We start from the raw sequence: 18197 nt of genomic DNA on the forward strand, positions 1-18197 counted from the left end.
CCATACTTTTGTACGCTTTCATCTGCTGTTTTGTGCAGAAGGACATTTGGAACACTAAGTAATTTGCGATGTCAACTGCCTCAACAGTAGGCAAATATCTTAAATCTGTCGAAAAATCCGTCTTCTTGAGAAGGTAGGGATCACATCCGGCCAGGGCCGGCCCTAAGACTTTGGTGGCCCTAAGCAAGATTTTTTTTGTGGCCCCAAAACATGTACAGGGCAACTACCAAATCACATGCACAGCTTGTAATTGGGTTAAAACACACATGCACATGATTAACAGCAAATATTCAGCCCACTCCTGAACTTCCTTTTTGGAGCCATGATGCCATCTCTCGTGCTACTGCTTTTCCATCTGTGGCTTCTCCAGACCAGTGTAATCGATCAAGTTTGAAACGGTGCCGTGGTGTCACAGTAGCCTAACTTACGCACGAAGCATGGAGTCACCAACTGACTGCTGGTTTATTTTTTCTTTCCTGTATTTTTCCCGTATAGTTTTCTAATAAGCCAGTTTAAATTGATATGTTACCATGATGATTGATGTTTTATTGGAATAAAGACAGGCATGGGCGTAACCACCATCTCAGAAGTGAGGGGGACAAATTTTTCAGAGCGATTTATCATTCTCTTACATTTAATTGCACCGTCCTTAGTGGCTAAAGAACCACATAATCCCTAACAGCCACAGTACAATACCAGGGGACCAACTAGGCTAGTTCTTTAAACTATAAAGTATAAAACTTTAAACTATAAAATCTAAAGTTTTAGTGGCCAAACTCTAGTTGAGTTGACAACAATGTCCCTTGAACATCTACTGGACGAGTAGCCAGAGGTGCCAAACACTGAACATAAAATGATCAGTACTGCCTGGTTTCTCCCTGCAATAGATATCTTATTTTCAGGAAGTTATAATCTCTCCTTACCTGTAAAGACCCTACATCCTTGTCCCTGCTGCTGGCCTCTGATCCATCTCCTCCCTGACTCTGCTCTTTCTGTTATGGCAATAAACATAAAAAATGTGGTAAGAAAAATTCTGAAATAGCATTAGGAAGAGTAAAAATTGCAGTAGAATTTAACCTCAAAATCACTTTAACCCATAGATACATATTTTTTTCTCAGCCACTTGTATATATTTTTTTACCTCTGCAGACCCTGCATGGTCAACATTACTGCTGGCCGCCGCCTCTGGTCCATCTCCTGCCTGACTCTGCTCTTTGTTATGGAAATAATCATTAAAAAAATCTGAAAATCAAAATTCTGAGATAGAATTAGAAAGAGAAGCAGTAAAAATAGTTGTAAATTTAACCACTTTTATACCATAGATAGCCTATTCTTTTTATCTCCTCCCTGACTCTCCTCTTTTGGGACCAAAAGACTTAAATACATGGAGAGCAATTGTGAGCACATCTTCTGCCCAGAAATGAAAGAGGACTGGGTTTATTCCAAGAATAAACTAATTAGCAGTAACGTAACAGAGGCAGCCACATTTGAATTATTGTTAACTAGCTTAACATATTGATATATTGCCACGTTTTACCTTGTCATCATTTAGCTAACAAGTCTAACATTGTTTGCATCCAACAAGGTCACACAACTTACACGGTTTGTTTGGAAAAAACTGTGTAAAGTTTTTTGCTTCTTGCTAGCTCTGGCTGGTTTGCTAAACATTACTCCAGACGCACGTTCAGCACTGCTCAGCACAGCAGCACGTCTCCTGTGGAACACCTGCGTTAGCATGCGCTCATGGTGCATTCAAAGACGGCTCGGGAAAACACGTTACTGGATGCTAATAACGGGTTTAGCTGTTGTAACGGCTGAAAAAAGTGCGGTGGACAGAGGGGACAGATGTGGAAAGTGCGGGGGGACAGAGGGCCCCTCTGGCAACCACCGTGGTTGCCAGGTTAGTCCGAAGCAAGTAATGTTAGGTGGCAGTCTGTGGATCTGACCATCAGACACAGTCAATTCGGGGGCCCCCTAGTGGCGGCGGGGCCCTAAGCAGCCGCTTAATTCGCGTATAGGGAGAGCCGGCCCTGCATCCGGCATATCTTGTGACTTTTTGCAGGTACCTTTCTTTTGCAATTCCATTTAAAGAGCTGCAATAGACACTTTCCTCTATCTCTTCCATTGCTGTAGTTTACGTCTTGCCCTCCGTCTGAATCTCGCGCGGTGTCAGAATCACGTGACTGAAAACAAGCTATTCATTTTTTGGAAAAAATAAAATTTGATAACTGATTTTCTACAGCTCAGGATTTTTTTCCCATTAGTTTTCATGGTCAAAATGAGAGATCAGGTGGCCGATGTTAAAATAAATCAATACTGAATTTTAAATAAATCGTTAAAGTTGGCGGAGCCAGGGGGCGTGGCTATACTTGATTGACAGTCCAATTGACTGGTCCTGCCCCGAGTTGCTCTCCGGTCCAGCCTGTTTGATGACGCTATTTACGTCACTGGCTCCAAAAAATCCAAAATGGCGACCAGGAAGTAGCAAAATCCAGGCTTCATTTTCTCAGCGTTGAAACCATAGATATATACAAACACTAGATGGCTCATGAGCGCTGTCAGCCTATGGGGAGCAACGTCGCCACATGGCGGCCATCTTGGGACAGGGCTGCTCGATCACTCATAACATTGAAGTCAATGGAGCATGGATTTTAAAATCACTGTAGATTGCTCAATTTTCAACCGATTTTACAACAGCTTGGTTTGTTATAAACGTCAGAGATGTACTTGTTTTACTGCTTACATAAGAATAATTAAAACCATTGAATTCATATAATAATGAACACAGATATCAGCTTTTTTCAGCATAAATGGATGTAAATGTAATTTTAATATTTAGCATTGCACTTTTTTATTACTATCAGCTTTCTAATGCACAGATAAAAACAAAGCTCAACCAAAATCAATGCACAACAAAAAGAGATGATTTCTTTTCATGAACCTGGTGCCTACATTACCCACAATGCATTTCGGCTGCAGGCTAACTAATCCAGGCATAGATGTATACAAACAATAAGTCTAAGGTCTCAATCAAAGTCTCTTAACAAGCAAATAAATACAACCACAACCACAAAGAATGTAATTTCGCCTAAAGATTAGGTTCTCAAAAAACGTTGGTCTCAGGAAAACCTAATAATTGAAAATCAGATTGTGAGTAACACCATCTTCAATGTGAGTAGCCAGGCAGAAAAGACACACAACTATGCCGCATTTTTCAAAACGAAAAGCTGCGATTTCGGAATTGAGCCTGCATCATAGCCACGTTAATAAGGTTTGTAATAAACTAAACCGTTTGTAAATCAATCAAGAATTGAGCGAGTTATGAGTGTTAAAGTGAGGAAATCATCCACCTTACCATTGACTACAGTACAGTGCGCCAGAGCAGTCCACTGTCCTAAGATGGCTGCCAAGTGACGACGCCGCCGACTCCGTCTCGAGACATCTGGCGTTTGTATATATCTATGGTTGAAACCAACGGGTGACGTCACGGTGAGTTCACGCCTGGTTTCACCTTCATGTAGTTTTATCGTTTGCCCCTGCAGGGTCGTATCATGGGCCAGGGAACCTACGGTGAGCTGCAGCGTTCTGGCCTGGACATGGTGTCCTTGCTGAGAACTGAGGAGGAACAAGACCGAACTCGATCAGCTGATCCAGAAAAACTGTCTTTAATCAGCCAGAGGACGAATCTCTCACACAGTTCACAGTGTTCTTACAGCAGCCTCCTGCCACCAGAGGGCAGCAGCCCTGAGCAGCCTCCTGTAGGTTTATTTAAAAGGAACATCATGTTATCATTATTTACCCCTCATTTCAGATACATTTTATGGACTTCCTTTACATTTTCCAGCTCTTTATCATTTTAGGTACTTTATCATTTGCAGATCTTGCTAATAAGAAATTCTGTCCAGTTTTCCTGAAAAAAGTTTTTCTAACCTTTTAAGCTCATTACACATCTCTGACAATATGCTTCCTCCATCTTCTTTTCATGCACCTCAACTTCAGTCAGTGAAAATAAGATATTAATCTTTATGTCTGGATAATGCTTGTTTTGCAGGTTAAAACATTTGGGTCTTTTGCAGAAGAAAGTCGAGCTGAAGGAAATGTCAGCAGTCATATTTATCTTAAATACTTCACTGCAAGCTGCAGCCTTCTGGCTTTAATGGTTATTGTTCTGCTCAGTATCATCGCAGAGGTAAGCCCTGGCTCATGGATCTCAAAAAGTAAAACTTGGAAAAACTGAATATGGACATTAAAGAAACTATTTTCTTCCAATGTCTGAAATTCCCTCAGTCTTCCGTATTTCCTTCTAGTTAGTGGGAAAACTAATATTATAGATGACATTAGCAAACGCATTTGTTCATACAGTGTATATCTTTCATTATATTAGCTGTTCAACATATAACAGCCATAGAGAAGACATGTAACCACACATGAAGGACACTATACAACAATGTATGGAATCAAGCAATATTGATCAGAAGATAACTCAAAATTACATGGACTGAAAACACAAATCATATTTCTGAAATAGCAGTAGAGCTTTGGTTTTTCTGTTTATTTCGCTTGATATGAAGTTCTGTAGAGAGATTCACAGCAGATAGCAAACAATAAAACCTGCATTTTAAAAGGAAGAAAATATAAATGTGGAAACAAACCAGGGGCTAAGTCGTTTCACCCCTGTTGGTACATCTTTTGATACGTGTTCCTAACAAGACCTGCATGTTGCATCCATGACAAAATGCTGATTGAACTTTCTTTTCTAGGCTGCCTATATCCTGCAGGACTGGTGGTTGGTGTACTGGTGAGCACTTGGTTCATGTGGATATGTTTTCATGATGAATAACTGAAGATGCAGTCGTTTGTTGCTTTTATACGCTGTTTATTTTACTGGTTTCAAGTTAAATGGTTGCTATGTTATTCAGTGTGTCTGGTCTGATGTGTTTGCTTCATCGTCTGACAGGGCAAGAGAAGAATATTCTAACAGCACGGCAGCTGCTGCTGGCATGAAGAACGGGAATGTCACTCAGTCAGATCGAGAGTTGAATCTCACAGTTTATCTTGGCATTTACTCAGGTAAGCCTTCTCTTCTTGCAGTTCTCACGCCCATGTTGACTCGATAAAATCCTTCATTTTAAGTAGAATTTCCTGCTCTACAACAACAAGAAAAAAACGATCCAAAGTAACCTTTGTCTTTTTACATTTAGGTTTGACAGCAGCTGCTGTGGTCTTAAGTTATGCCCGGAGTCTCATCATATTTCATGGGTTGGTGAGATCAGCTCAGATTCTGCACAACCGCATGTTCAGTTCTGTTGTTCGCACACCCATTCACTTTTTTGATGTGAACCCCATAGGTGAGCCCTATTCAGGATTATTTTGAGTTTTTTAAGAAAAGTAATGAGTCACATTTATATTGTCGCTTGAAAGTCTGTGGAGCCTTTAGAATATTCTGTGTTTCTGCATAAACAAACAATGACCTAAAATAACATTGATTGTTCAGAAAAGTCCAAAGAGTAGATGAAGAGAAACCAGTTTAACAAATGAGGCAAAGTAGTAGTAAGTTGAATCTCAGTTTGGTCGGGTGTTTTCAGTCAATAGCATGACAATGTGTGTGAGTGGGCCTCCTGTTGTATTGTATTGACAGCAAAGTGCGATTATAATGATATATTAGTGGAAGTGTATCACGACACAAATAGAGGAGATCTCTGAGGACCACAACAAAAGAACCTTCACCAATATACAATCAAGCCAGGCTCAGACTATTACAGGTGCATCTCGTATAATTGAAATATGGTGGAAAAAGTTTGATATTTTCATCGTCTATTCTTTGAAGGGAAAGCTGTATATACTCTAGTCATTACACATAAATTGAAATATTTCAAGCCTTTATTTATTTTAACTTTGATGACAACAGCTCATAAAACCTCTCCAAAATGTATCTCGAAATGTTAGGATCAACACCAACAGATGACATGGCACCCAAATCACCACTGACTGTGAAAACTTCACATTGGACTTGTGAGGCTGTGACTCTCCACTCTTCCTCCAGACTCTGGGACCTTGTTTTCTAAAACTTCCAAATTTACTTTTGTCTGAAAAGAGGACTTTGGACCGTTTAGCAACGGTCCAGTTCTTTCTCAGCTTCACCCAGGTAAGATGCTTCTGGCGTCGTTTAGTCTTTAAGGAATTCCACACTTGTAACCCGTTTCCCAAACACGTCTGTGCTTGGTGGCTCTGGATGCACTGACTTCAGCCTCAGTCCAATGCTTGTAAATCTCCTCTACATTCCTCATTCTGCTGTTGTTGACAGTCCTCTCAAGTATGCATTCATCTGTTTTTCTTGTGCAGCTTTTCCTGCTGCATTTTTTCCCTCCAGTCAACTTTCCATTAATATGCTTTGACGCAGCACTCTGTGAACAACCAGCCCCTTCAGCAATGTTCTTACTTTTGAGTCTTACCCTCCTTATGGAAGGTGTCTTCAGGACAGCTGTCAAGTCGGCAGTCTTCTCCATGATTGTGGTTGTGTGTACTGAACCTGACTGAGAAATTCAAGGCTCTTTGCAGGTCTTTTGAGAAAATTAGCTTATTAGAGTTCTTCTTAGGACTGTGTGGGAGTCTCTAGGGTCCCTTGGGTGACATTTCTGTGGCCCTCTGTGAAATATTGCAAGAATTTGTGGTGGGGGGTCATGAGCTGTAAGCCGTTGTCATCCACTCTGAGACAAAATAAAGGCTTGACTTACTTCAGTTTCTGTGTAATGACTCTAGAATATATAGTTTTCACTTTGCGCAATGTCTAATGAAAATATTGAACTTTTGCCACTGTATGAAACTCTGAGATGCACCTGGAGAATTTTAAAATCCTAATAGACTGTAAAATATGTTTCCATCACTCACACAAGTGGGAACTTTTGTAGTAACAATCCAAGATTTAAAAATCTTGGTCTGTCACACACTGTAAGAGAGTATTAAGATTATGGTGTCTGAGGGAGCATTCAGGGAACGATGCACCAACTCATGATGTCACAAGGAAGCAGATGGAAATAAGACAAATACTGTGGTGCAACTCTACTACTTACACTTTGCAATAAAACAAAGAAGAAGGATCATAAAGTCATTAGGGTAATGTGATCAGCACAATTTGTCTGTTCTTCAGTTAGCACAAAAGATACAGTTTTAAGACCATTTTAATATCTGTACTAACATTAGCCTCAAGCATGTTTTGTATGTTTAACGACAACAGTATCTGCTGCTGCGGTTTGCACTGTGAGAATTTTAATGATCCCAGTTTTATCTTGCATAGGACGTGCTTAGAGTTGTTTCTCGCTGACTCATTTTCCCTTTAATTGCTCTTCAACACTGATTTATGATCAGTGTAATTTACATTTATGATCTCTGTCTTATTAAAGGGACTTAATTTGATTGTCTAAAGCAGGGGTCGGCAACCCGCGGCTCCGGAGCCGCATGCGGCTCTTTTAGCCCTCTGTTGTGGCTCCCTGTAACTTTGGAAAATAAATTGTTCTGCCTTTCAGGCGCGTTTCAATGCGTTTTAATACAGAGAATTTTATTATGAAATTACCGCTCTTATATTGACGTGTCACTCCACCGGATGTGCTGCTGGGGTTTTTCCCCCGGGACATGAGAGCGCAAAAGTGATGCAGAGAAGATGGAGAAGCAACGCCTGTAGTTTCACATCGTTTTGTACTCAAGAATGGCAAGCCTGTATATTAAAGCTCCACTCCAAGAAAGACACGTCTTGTCTTTGAGTTAAAAGTACTCATGATAGGGTAATACACGTTACTCACAAGAACACGGCTCGATGTCCAGGCAGCAGGTCAGAGAGTCAGAGGAGTGTCGTCTTGGAAAGTAGGGCAGCGACTTACCGGAGAAAAGTTATTAGCTTAAGATAAATAGATAAATAGATTTTACAATAGACATTCGAAAAATATTGAGTTCCAGCTAACATTGGGTCCAGGAGCAAAAATGACATTAACCAAGTAAGATAAATATTAGTGGAAGGACACAATTTAAAAAAATGAATCTATCTAATTAGAGGCTTTGTAATTAATTAATCACGAGTGATTAACAAGGACATAGAGGTAAAAAAAAAAAAGCGATATATGCAGTGTTGTCTTCATTTTAAATGCCAAAAGGATTTTGCGGCTCCCGGTGTTTTCTTTTCTGTGGGAAACTGGTCGAAATGGCTCTTTAAGTGTTAAAGGTTGCCGACCCCTGGTCTAAAGAGACTGATATGATTTATATTTATGGGAACAATGCCTTCTGAATTGTACCAGCAAGAGGGAAGTACCTGTCCCAAAACTGATTCGCAAGAGAAAGAGAAATATGTAATGTTGGATCATTTTCCTCACTAAATGAGTGAGCAGCAGTTATGATTTTGCCTTACTTAATTATTTATCGGTTTCTCTAGTTTTAGCAGTGATGATGTTGCCGGGCATACTTGCCCCAAAATATGCAAAATCCGAAGGGGATCACAAGCTTTCAAGCACAACTGTATTTCTGTGGCTAAAGCAGACTTATCGGTGTTTAAGTGACTGTATTATTAGCCTGAACCTGTTAGGCATATATTAAATATGATGTGGGTTTAAACTTGAACCTACATGGCCCTGGTAGTAAGAAGTAACCTTTTCCCGTGCTGTAGGAAGAATTCTCAACAGGTTCTCCAAAGACATCAGCCAAGTGGACTCCTTGCTGCCCATCACATTTGTGGACTTTTATCAAGTGAGGAATTCCTCTTGGTTTGACTACTGCACATGCTACCTCTGCTTAAATATGCATTTATCTTGAATTTACAGTATTCCTCATCTTGTGATGTTCTTTTAGTTAATTCTACAGAATGCTGGCGTGGTCGCTGTGGCAACCGCAGTCATCCCTCTTGTCCTCATCCCTGTTGTCGTTCTGCTTATAATCTTTCTGTATTTGAGACGCTTCTACCTCAGTACATCGCGTGATATCAAACGTCTTGAGTCAACAAGTACGTCAATGGAGTTGTGCCAAATATTTCATGTGCATGAATAAATCATTTGAGCTGTAAGTTAAATGACTTTGGCTTCGTTGTGGCTTTTCCTGCAGCCCGGAGTCCCGTCTTCTCCCACCTGTCTTCGTCTCTTCAGGGTCTGTGGACGATCCGAGCTTTCAGGGCTGAGGAGAGATTAAAGAAAACCTTCGATGCCCATCAGGACCTGCACTCAGGTTTAATGTTTCTTTTTTGCATATTTACAGTTAACATTTAGACTTTACAAGGTGATTTGAAAATATGTAGAACTAGGAAGCTGTGGTGTTTGAAGCATTAATAAAATGTGTGTTTTTGCCAAGTGCCATGTATAAGATGATAGCTGGGGGGCTTAGCTTTTTTTCCAGGCCATGAAGCACATTCATCAGTGAACTAATGTCTGCAGTCAGTAAATGCTGATGAATCAAATTCACTACCTGGGCTAAAAACGCATACGCCCCACTATAACTTCTAAAGTCTGGGGTCACTAGCAAAGTATTCTGAAGAAACACTTCCAGCAATTCAGAGACACACACACAACAACAGCAGACCATCATTTCTGATCAGACAGACCCATGTAATGCTGCACCAGAACTGAAAGTTCCAACTGCCAACAATATAAGAGGACTCAAAATCCTAAGCTAGAGTAACTCCATTAATTCAAAAGTGAGAAATACCCTAATGCAACAGATTCTTCTGGGATCAAGATTCTAAATTAGGGCAAAAGTTGGAAAGTAGCAAACATTACATTCATCCCTAGTCATTTCACACATTTCTATTCAGAAACTCGTACTGTGAGAAAGTAAAGTGGTTAAGTAGTGCAATAGTTATCTTAAAGGGTGTATGAATATTACATAATACAGTAATCTTCCAGAGATGTAGATAGGAAATATTTTGTAATATCTGTGATTACAGGTAAGATAAAATCTTACCTTAAATAGCTGTAAATCAAACTTTTTGTTTCTTTTCTTTTTTCAGAGGCGTGGTTTTTGGTGCTGATGACCTCACGCTGGTTTTCACTTTGCCTTGACAGCATTTGCTCCGTGTTTGTCTTCCTTACAACATTTGGCTGCATTTTTCTCAGAGATGGTGAGGAATTATGTTCATCTTCTACATTCATTTGAACAATTTATCTGTCAAACAGAAAAACCAGAAATTGATGCTAACTATTGCCGCAAGAGGTGTTTAGAAACCCCTCAGTAATTTCAGTGTCTTTTCAGATTCATATATAGTTGATTTAAAGTGATGCTCGAATGACTTAGACCCAGTCTTATTTGTGAACAGCTGCCACTGTCCCCACCACTTTCAGGAAGAAGACTCTCTGTGTATGTCGTTGACAAACATAGACATAAATGAGTGCGTGTGACTGTCTGTCGCTTCTTTGTGTCTTTTCGATCATTTTATATGAAAATCGCCAAATTCACAGCACAGGTTGTTTTAAACACTTGTTTGGTAAGTTTGTGAGGTCAACGTTGTGGTTCTAAATTCTGTATTTTAGCTGTAGAGGAGCAGCTTGGAAATTACTTTGACGTGACTCCTGATTAACATGTGGCCTCAGTAGGCTGTGTTTCAGTCACTGTTCCGTAGTTGTCCTTTTGTCTGATAGCAAAAACAGAAAGTTTTGTAAATAAGAACAGCTTTTTACTAAATTCAGTTGTATGAAAATTCAGTATGTGTGAGCGCACATAGCAGGACCGGAACACATAGATCTAAACACTGGCACAGTAAGCTACGCAGTCCTCATTTATTGGTTTTAAATCTGTCTTACAGTTTCCACAGAACTCTCAGGCTATGGCAAGCATCTTCGTATTCTCAGAGCTTTTATTTTACACCCACAGGCTTGAACAGCGTTGTTCTATAAAAAGTTTCATAATTGTTTTTTCTCTGTAACTACAAAACTGAATTAATATTTAATTTTTAGGCACCACTCCTTATCTTATCAGTGAGGAACAGTTCTGAGGAGATCTTGTTCTTTGGTTGTCATACCTACCTCCAGTTAGTCCATTTATATTTATTTGAATGATAATGTTGTTGCACCGCAATATTGGACAACAAAAATTTTTTCATCTGAAAATGACCCACACTGATCAGCTGAAGAGTTCTTGTATCAGCTGAGTCTGGAAATGTGCGTGTCCAGAAGCAGTCTCATTTCTGTAAATTGTTCTTTCTCAGGGCTGGAGGCTGGAGAGGTGGGCCTGGTGCTGACTTATTCTTTGACACTAGTGGGAAACTTCCAGTGGACGATGAGACAAAGTGCCGAGGTGGAGAATATGGTAAGAAGTAAGCGATATTTCATTAAATTTTTTTCATTCAACGTTCACATGTGCTTGTGATTGCTCACGGGTCATCAGGTTCAGCTTTTCCAGGGAAAAAAGGCTAAATAGATTGTGATCATTCTGCAGCTGAGAGATCTCAGAATTTCAATTATGTCATTGACATACATAATGATCTCTGTGATTAAATAGACCCTTTAATGACCCACGTCACGAATGACCAAAAGGCGAAAGACTGAGGGACTAGGCTCTATCAACTTTTCTAAAATGTCGTCCTGCTGTGTTTTTGGATGCCAGAGTAGGAGGAATGACATTGGCGAACTCAAATTAAAGTTTTATAGGATTCCACCGAACACTCGTGCTCAGAGGGAACGAAGACAGTTGTGGTTAAATGCACTGAGGCGAAAAGACTGGACAGAGACGATCAGCTGCAGTCAATTCCAGCCATTTTCAGTACAAAAAATCGCTAATATTCTATTTATAAATAAAAAATATGACGAGAAATACAGGGAATATTGGACGCGCATCGCGAGGTGCATTTCCTTGAAAACGACCGATTCGTGGATTTTATACCGACTTCAAGACATGTTTTGGACAAAATAGTTTACTGGCTTGTGTCGTCTGGATGTAAAAGGTTGGATTATGGCCGTTTTTTGTGGAATATTTTCATCTGTGTGTAATAATGAACCCGGAAATGTGAGTCGCGCTGTGTACGTTAAAGCCGTTGTTTGTCGGACAAATGTGTTTATATTACCCGCTGTGGTAATCACATCTGAAAGTGGTTTATACCGGCGGATTCATGAGAATCTAAGCTTTCCATCAGCACATAGTGTTTATATAATCGCGTTTGCAGCCTTCGGACATTCTTTAAATTCCTATGCAAATTAGTAAGTGTACCGCTGGCGGGACACTGAAGCTTAACGGGTTAAAAATGCTCGAGTTTGCAGCGCAAACTCCCAGCGCAAACTATATACTCCCAGTCCCACTTGACTTCTCGCTCCGCTTTTGCCTCCAGCATAAGCCCCGCCCACAAAAAACGTCACAATGTTTGTAAACAAATAAAGGGTCTATAAGCGCTGGCAGATGATGAAGGGATAGATTAATTTTCTTGGCGCCAATTAGTGGTTATCCACTAATTGTACGGTATGCCGTTTGCTCCCTTGGCAGGCTTTGGCCATTTGTACATGAGTAGGTAGATGAAGACGTTGATAAGCATTTTGTACAACCTAGCTAAGGGCGAAATGGTACACTGAATGTAATATTTAGTACAGCAGAAGCAATTACACCCCTGTGCGATATTTAATGTCAAATTAAAGCTAATAGTTTAGATTCAAAAATGAAAATCTATTATATTACTCCCCATAGTAGAAACACAATGCAACTGAAGTCAGTCCACCTTTTATTACTAAGATTCAAATCTTGTTTTTTTTTTTTTGCAGCTGCTCTTTGCTGTAGGGGTTGTGTTCCCTTTCTCTTTAAGATACCACAAAGGATGTTCTGTCAAGTCAAGCAATGTACTCAGTTAGGTCCTAGTTTTCACTTTTTGCTTTTTTTTTGTGAAGCTCCTGTTTGATTTTGACAGCCAATCAATCAATCAGAGTTTATTTGTATAGCACTTTTCATACAAAAGTAGCACAAAGTGCTTAACAATTTAAAAACAAACAATAAAAAACAATAAAAAAAGACAATGGCCCACATCCCTCCCAAACCCCGCCCCACAGCATACTTCCTAAGAACACACAGACATACACACACAGACAGTCAGACACACACGCACACGCACACTACTGTAAAAGAAATAATAGTGTGTATTGGCTGAGAGCAGAAGCACCAGAAAGAGGAAACGCCATCAATGAGAGTCGCCTGCACCCGGGGCAGCAGCAGGCCCCATCAGGGCCAACAGGCCACCTAGCTCCAGGGCCACTTGGCCCTGGCCCTGCCAAAGCCCCAGATGCAGACGGCTCCCCACTGAGGAAACACTGGAATCTAAAATAGGCGTGTTAAAAATAACACGTAAAAACTAAAAATTGAAGAATAAAATAGCTCCTAAAAGATAAAGAATAGTAAAATAGTAAATAAATAGTAAAATAAATGGTAAAATAGATAGTAAAATAAATACTAAAATAGTGAAATAATAATATAGTATACAAAATAATAAAATAAATATAGAAATAAAAGCAAAACAGGGGAATAAACAGTATAAATCAAGGCATTACGATAAAATAAAAGCATTATGTAAAAGCCAGTTTAAAAAGGTGAGTCTTGAGCCTGCATTTAAAAGTCTCTACGTTCTCTACAGCCCTCAGGTCCTCTGGCAGGCTGTTCCACAGGCGAGGGCCATAATGTTGAAAAGCTGCCTCGCCATGTGTCACTGTATTCACCTTGGGAATTATCAAAAGGCCAGTGCCAGAGGACCTGAGGGTCCGTGAGGGTTCATAAGGTAAAAGTAGATCAGATAAATATGAAGGCCCAAGACCATTAATACATTTAAAAACTGTTAAAATAATTTTAAAGTCTACCCTGAAGCACACAGGGAGCCAATGCAATGATTTTAAAACTGGTGTAATGTGGTCCCGCTTTCTGGTCTTCGTCAGGACTCGTGCAGCTGAGTTCTGCAATAGTTGGAGGTGAGAAATAGCTTTTTTGGGAAGACCAGAAAGCAGGGCATTACAGTAGTCCATTCTACTAGAAATAAAAGCATGCATTAACATCTCTGTGTTTGCTAGAGAGAGAAATGGGCGGACTCTGGCTATATTCTTTAAATGGTAAAAACCTGTTTTAGTTACTTGTTTAAGATGAGGTATAAAATTAAGCTCAGAGTCAAAAATGACACCCAGATTTTTTACAGAACCAGCAGGTTTAAAAGATAGCGAAGACAGTTTTAATAAAAGTTTCTCTCTCTTGGCCTCAGGGCCGATAACTAAAACCTCAGTCTTGTCCTGGTTGAGCTGCAAGAAATTCTCTGCCATCCAAGATTTGATGTCTAAAATACAGTTAAAAAGGGCATCGACTGGCCCTGTGTCATCGGGAGACACGGCAATGTAAAGTTGAGTGTCATCAGCGTAACTGTGAAAACTGATTCCGTGTCTCCTGATGACATCTCCAAGTGGGAGCATGTATAAGTTAAAAAGAATGGGACCTAAAATTGAGCCTTGAGGCACTCCGTATTTCATTTTGTGGACATCTGATGAGCATGTATCCAAACTTACCAGAAAACTTCTGTCAGAGAGATAGGAGTAAAACCATTTTAAAACAGTCCCAGAGAGGCCGACCAGGTGTTTAAGTCTAGATAAAAGAGTTGGGTGATCTACTGTGTCAAAGGCTGCACTTAAGTCCAGTAGCACCAGAACAGAAAGTTTATGGGAGTCTAAATTACTCCTGAGGTCGTTAACAATTTTTAACAGAGCCGTCTCTGTGCTGTGGTTTGTCCTAAAACCTGACTGAAATTTTTCTAAAATATTGTGTCTTTTTAAAAAAGCATTCAGCTGAGTAAAAACAATTTTCTCTAAAACTTTGCTTAAAAATGGTAAGTTGGATACTGGTCTGTAATTATTAAAAATAGCAGGATCCAGATTAGTCTTCTTCAGAAGGGGCCTCACCACTGCCGTTTTAAAAGCAGCAGGGAAGACCCCTGTCTGAAGGGAGCAATTCATGATGTTTAAAAGCTCGTCTTCAAGATGCCCACAGTATGTCTTAAAAAATGAAGTGGGGATGGGATCTAAAAGACAGGTTGTTGGGTTCATTTGGGATAAAATTCCACCAAATGTGCTTGCATCAACCAGGTCAAAACTGTCCAGTGTTTCCTCAGTTAAAGACAGAGTCGCAGAAGCAGTAAAAGTAGAGGCAGTTTTCAGATTTGATAAAATGCTAGATCTAATCGACTCTGTCTTCCTTCCGAAGTGGACTGCAAATTCCTCACAGAGTGTGTTACTTATGAAGCCCTTATAATTATTGGAAGTGGGGTTAAGTAGTTTGTCGATGGTTGAGAAAAGAAATTTGGTATTGTTTTTGTGACTGGCAATCAGTTTTGAGAAGTAGTTGTTTCGGGCTTGCTTAAGTGCACTGTTGTATGTTTTTACTAGATCACGAAATATTTGATAATTTACTGTCAATTTGTTTTTCCTCCATTTTCTCTCCGCTGCTCTGCATTTCCTCTTCAGTGTTTTTGTTTCCTCAGTCCTCCATGGTGGTATGTTTTTTATATGTATCTGTTTTGTTACAAAGGGAGCAGCTGAGTCGAGGCTTGACTTGAGTTTACAGTTAAAATAGTCAACAATAAAATCGCAGGGAGCTGGTAGAAAAGCCGGAGGATATTTCTCTAAAATGTCAAAAAAATTTGCAGCCACTTCAGAAGTCAAATAGCGCTTCCTCACAGTTCTCACAGGGGCCTCCTGTTGGATAAAACCAGTGACTCCAAAAAACACACAGAAATGGTCAGATACAGCCAAGTCAACAACAGAGGACACACTGATGGACAGAGGACCGTGACTAATGACCAGGTCCAGAGTGTGTCCCCTGTTGTGAGTCGGCTGTGTGACATGTTGTCTAAAATCCAAGCAATTAAGAACATCAATAAAATCTTTAGACATAGGATCTGACAGCTTATCTATATGTAAGTTAAAATCACCAGTAATAATGATCCTGTCATACGTGCTGTGAATTATTGTTAAAAACTCAGAGAATTCATTGTTAAAAGCAGCACATTGTTTTGGTGGTCTGTATATTGTGATGCATAAAATTGAGGGATTGTTAAAAGTAAAGGCATGGTATTCGAAAGTGGTGTACTGATCAAATAAAATTTCTTTAACTGAGAATAAACCAGAAATGATTGATGCAGTGCCACCACCTCTCCTACCATGCCTTAATGAAAACACAGAGTTAAAATTTGGTGGGGAGGCCTCTGCGAGAACTGCTGATGCATCTGCCCCCAGCCAAGTTTCAGTTAAAAACAAGAAGTCAACATGGTTATCTAAAATCAACTCATTAATAATAAAAGTTTTACTGGAAAGAGAGCGTGAATTTAAAAGTGCCATGTTTATGGTTACTGCTGTCTTTTGATCTGTGATGGGTGGTGGGAAGGCGAGATTGTCCTTGTTTATAGTTCTGATGCTGCGACAACTGGGTCTGATACTATTTCTGTTTGTGATGATGACGGGAATCCATGAGTAGAGAGTGTCAGCGGTGAGACTGCAGGTGGAGCCAGTTGTGTTGTGAGTGGTGGTGACAGTACCTGGGTCGTGTGGCATCAGGAGTCAGGAACGTGAAGAAGAAGGTGGTAGTGACGTGAGTGATAATGATCCGAGCTGAACAGGTGGATGGTGATTGACCATGTGGTTATTGAGGGAGAAGTGAATGTTGGAGGAGAGCAGCCAGGCGCCACGGGGATTCAAGTGGAGGCCATCCTGTCTAAAAGCGTCCCTGCGCTCCCATAAAAGATTAAAATTGTCAATAAAAACCACACCGTGCTGGCGACAGGCGGTGGAGAGCCAGGTGTGGAGGCTCAGGAGCCTGGAGAAGCGGCCGAACCCGCGGCCGACAGTCGGCACAGGACCAGAGATGAAAGTGAGTACATCAAATTGTTTTAGGGCCTGAAAGAGCCGGGTGAAATCATTTTTAAGGATTTCTGATTGTCGTTTCTTTGTATCGTTTGCGCCCACGTGAACGACCACCGCTTTGACAGAGGGGTGTGCCTCCAGTACTTCGCGGACCTTGGTGGCGATGTCATTCACTGTGGCAGCGGGGTAGCACAGCGTGGTGGAGAGGCGAGACCTCACATGTCTGACGGTGAAGTCTCCGATGATCACCCGACGATGTGGACTCCTGATGACATCCGGTGGCCTTTCGGCGGTGGCATTTACCGGAGCGGGCTGAGTGGCCATCCCAAGGTCTGGTAAAGTTTCCCCTGGGCTCCTGCTCCTGGGAACCAGAGGGCAGGATGGACCAGACGCAGTCGGGTTCGGCCGCGGGGTAAACACAAAAGCTGCCGGTTTTCGTAGAGTAGAGTGAGCCGCTGCCGAAACTGTGCTCCGGTGCAGTGCCGAGGGGGGAGCAGACCGTCTTCGCCCGGGCGGCCGCAGCGAGTCACGAGACAATGGTGGGAATTCCTCTTTGTGATATATTGTTAGAGATGTCTTATCATCAGTGTTCGATTGGTTCTGCCTAAGGTGCACATTGTCTGTTCTCGACTAGTGAGGTCTAGCTGTGGTTCGGGACAGAACGCACCAGGGAAATAAGAAATAAAGGTCATATACACGGTGCTCACCCGGTAAAGTTGGCTCGCTCTTTTGTTTTAGTGCTACAAGCACACAACATGGTGTCAGAAGTGGTGCTTTCTTCATCCACATGAGACACGAGACACCATTTGGCTAGTTCTTTCGTTGTAACTCCGCTGTGGGAAGAAAGTTTGTTTTTGCTCGAAGCCATGGACCAGTTCAAGCCGCCCGCACCGCTGGTGGTGACAGGCAACCTAGCAGAAAATTGGCGCCGTTGGGAACAGCGGTTTAAGCTGTATATGACAGCTACCAGCGCGGATGAGAAAGGTGAACCAGTGAAGGTCGCAATTATGTTACACACAGTTGGTGAGGATGCGCTAGACATATACAACACCCTCGAAATTGCGACAGAAGAAGACGATGGTGAGCCTACGCTGAAAGATATCCTGGATGCATTCAGAAAGTACTGTATACCAAAGAAGAACATTGTGTTCGAGCGCCACCAGTTTTGGTCACAACCTATGACAGAAGGAGTCAATGTCGACCAGTTTGTGACTGAACTTCGTCAGAAATGTAAGAACTGTGAGTTTGGAATCACTGAAAATGACATGATAAGAGATAAGCTTGTGTTTACTGTGCCTGATGTCCGAGTGAAAGAGCGACTATTGAGAGAAACGGATTTGACTTTGGATAAAGCAGTTGATATCTGCA

At 41.0% G+C, this 18197-nt stretch overlaps 1 long non-coding RNA gene across 1 annotated transcript; it reads left to right on the top strand.

Moving 5' to 3' along the window:
• The first annotated feature begins 4057 nt into the window (after window positions 1–4057).
• On the top strand, window positions 4058–8106 carry LOC110971115 (uncharacterized). The gene is made up of 4 exons (XR_007939383.1): window positions 4058–4189; window positions 4761–4798; window positions 4958–5070; window positions 5202–8106. It is a non-coding gene; the product is annotated as an uncharacterized LOC110971115 (long non-coding RNA).
• The last annotated feature ends 10091 nt before the right edge of the window (window positions 8107–18197 follow it).

Source organism: Acanthochromis polyacanthus, chromosome 22 (assembly GCF_021347895.1).
Source record: "Acanthochromis polyacanthus isolate Apoly-LR-REF ecotype Palm Island chromosome 22, KAUST_Apoly_ChrSc, whole genome shotgun sequence".
NCBI classification, from domain to species: domain Eukaryota; kingdom Metazoa; phylum Chordata; class Actinopteri; family Pomacentridae; genus Acanthochromis; species Acanthochromis polyacanthus.